The 3,142-nt window shown below is 43.5% G+C and overlaps 1 pseudogene; it reads left to right on the top strand.

The window, feature by feature from the left end:
• Positions 1 to 235: 235 nt before the first annotated feature.
• Positions 236 to 3,142, top strand: part of LOC110289130 — a 4,413-nt pseudogene continuing 1,506 nt past the window's right edge.

The raw sequence follows: 3,142 nt of genomic DNA, 5'->3' as shown, positions 1-3,142 counted from the left end.
ACACAGCTTCTTAGGGCTCTCAGATATCACTTCTCAGAATATTTCACCTCAGTGATGGTGGTCTCTTTATAATACCCTCTAATCTCGATGCTCTATTTAACCAGCATCAATTGTCCCACTAACCTCTTCTATTCCTGATTCGTAAGTTAGAGCCACATTGAAGTAGAAACTCCCTAGTTTCTTTGCAAAGCTAGTTATTTGCAAGGATGTTTTCATGAGGTACGGAGGTGAAAGGATGTCTCCCGAGGAAGACACAGGTAAAGGATGTTTTGCTGAAGCAGACACAGGTGAAAGGATGTTTGATATATCAAACATGTGAAAGGACCTGTGGTGTCCCTTTATAAAATGACTGTACAAGCATTAGGGGGATGAGCACTGAGCGGTGGTTTGGTTTTCTCTGCATCATATTTTTTTTCCCTAAGAACACACAATATTGGTTTGCCTTACCTAGGGAAATTGAGTTATTACATGTGGTAAAGCTGCCATTGAAAAACCCTCATCTAAAAAATGATAACTAGATTCCTGCATCAGATTTCTGCTTGTGTGGGTTCTCCTCAGGCCAGTTGGCATGTCTGTCAGTTTCTTCCTGACTGGATTATAGCTTCTGATTTGTGCCTTGTGATTCTGAGTAGAGAAGGGACTGAAGCTGCTGGTTCACATGTGCTAACTGCCTGCCTAGAGGACTGGACTGCAGCAACTGTATCTTAGTTGAGGTTTGCTTAGGGCTGAAAAGTTGACAAAGATTGAGTTTACCTCCCAAAAAGTACTGATGAACACATCCACTTCCCCCATATCCTAATAACTTTTCTCCTCAAGTATATTTGTGGGATGGCAGGTTAGAGTCGAGGTTGAACCCATTTTAATAATAGGTTGCAATATACTTGATGCCTAATTTGTACTTGGCCAAAGCTGCAGAGTTCTACTGCTTGGTGCACTGGGACATGGCATCCCATGTTCTATTCCAACTCTACCAGCTTTCTGTGTTCAGTGATTTCATTCATTGCCTATGCTTGGCTCTCCTGGAGCTTAATCTGTAGACAACCTTATATTCAGCGATAGACAGGCCTCTGTCCCCTTAGTCTGGGATTAAAGGTGTGCACCACTATGCCTGCACTTAAACTTTTTTTTATCTAGAGCTTGGAATGAGCCAGGCTGATCATGAACTCAAAGATCTGCTTGCCTTTGACCCATAGATTTTTTTTTTTTAGTCTATTTTTAAGATTGTTATGTTTGTCCTTATGGTCCTGATCACGGTAATCCAAAGAACAAAGTCTATTCTGGACTTTTTAAAGATTTCCTAGGGCATTGTAAACAATCTCAGTGTTTTCACCTGAGCCTCTGACAGACTCTTCTGTCACGGACAAAGAGCAGCCATATTTGCCACCAAATATCGGAAAACCAGTCCCTAGGCCACATACTGACATTTTTCTCCTCTGAAATAAACCTCTTGAGCCTTGCACCCAGAGTTCAATTCACCTGCAGCATCAATGACATCCATGTCCCTGCTAGAATGACCCATCCAGCTCCACTTAAGGTCTTCCATGGCTTTCCTGAAGTTCCCAAATCCACATTCCTTTAAATCAAAATGTGTTCAGGTCTATGACAGCGGTGTCTTCGTCCTGTTACCAACTTCTGCCTGACTTTGGGTTCCAATTGGTCTAAAGAGACTCCATGTCCAACAACTCTTAGGAAAGACAACATTTAATTGGGAATGACATAGGGGTTCTGAAGTTCAGCCCCATATCATAAGGGAGCAATCATGGCAGCATGTAGGGAGACATGGTGCTGCAGCACCTGAGAATCCTATGCCTTCATCCAGAGGAGGAAGCCAGGACATCTAAGAAGCTATTTATTTAGTAAATGTGTTAATGTCTGGGCCTTACTTTAGATCCCAGCACATGAGAGAGGGAGGTATAGGCAGTGTACCAATCGGTGTATCAGACACCAGATTTGGTCTTAAGTCTAGTGAGTTGAATAATGCCCAGGCCAGCAGTGGTGGCACACACCTTTAATCCCAGCACTTGGGAGGCAGAGGCAGGATGATTACTGATTTCAAATCCAGCCTGGTCTAGAGAGTGAGTTCCAGGACAGCCAGGGCTATACAGAGAATCCCTGTCTTGAAAAAGAAAAACAGGAATGCCCAGCACTAGGTAAATAAACTCTGTTTCATAAAATGAACTTAAGTTAATTGGCCTAGTTGTCACTTCGTTGCTTTGGTCATTTTCAGTGGAGACTCTGGGGTCTTGCTATGTAGCCTCGGAGATCCTACTCTTGATCTTGGTTCTTCCCTCAGCAAGGGAGGTGAGATTAAAGGCCCCAGGTAAACAACTGAGCCACCCTAAACATACAGGTTGGGTGGGTCAGATTCACTTAAACTGAAGAGCTTTATAAAGGACCACATTGCACAGGATTCTCAGACTTGCCATAGTCAAGGGAAGTAAGCAGAGCTCTCTGTGCACCCCAGAGTCTTGTGAACACCAGGACACAGTGGACCCTAGTTTGCTCACTGTGTTCAGGAAAGGAAGCTCAGGAGAGAAAATGCAGGTGAGTTGGGGGCAATTAACTTCACTCCTATTTTCTGTAGGACAACTGGGATATTTGTGCCTCTATATATACCTAAATATTGTTAGTTAACTCAAATTTGAGCCCATGTCTGTAAATTGCAGAGATGCACCAACTAGATTTATTCTGTCCTTGGGCTTCTAGGTTTTAGCCCACAACCAACCATGTAGCCAAGAATGATGCTAAGTTTCTGAGAATCCCCATTCCTCTTAGCAGTCAATGGCGTTATGGCCACCTGTCAGACACCCATGTTGTGTGACATAGGATGGAAAAAATGGAGTTTCACACATTTTTCCTGCTATCTTATTGTGTCTGAAGCACTGCTGGTGCTGATTAGATTTTGAAAGGGATTTTTTTCCCCTGCAGAAAATGGTAAGAGTGAGAACTGGAGAGAGTGAGTGGCTCTGGTCTTCTCAAAGGAGAGGTGCTTCAGTTTCTTTCCTCCACTTGATCAAGGGCTCCTGCCCTGGGCACTCTCGATTCTCTTTGGATTAACTTCACAGGTCAGCTTTCCCATTAGAGGAGAATGGACCAGCATCTGTGAATGAGGAAGGAAGGGTCCATTGTTTTAGCTTATGCA

This window comes from Mus caroli, unplaced genomic scaffold (assembly GCF_900094665.2).
Source record: "Mus caroli unplaced genomic scaffold, CAROLI_EIJ_v1.1 scaffold_19682_1, whole genome shotgun sequence".
Classification (NCBI taxonomy): Eukaryota; Metazoa; Chordata; class Mammalia; order Rodentia; family Muridae; genus Mus; species Mus caroli.
The sequence above is the reverse complement of the archived record's forward strand: the minus strand, read 5'-3'. Positions and strand labels throughout refer to the sequence as shown.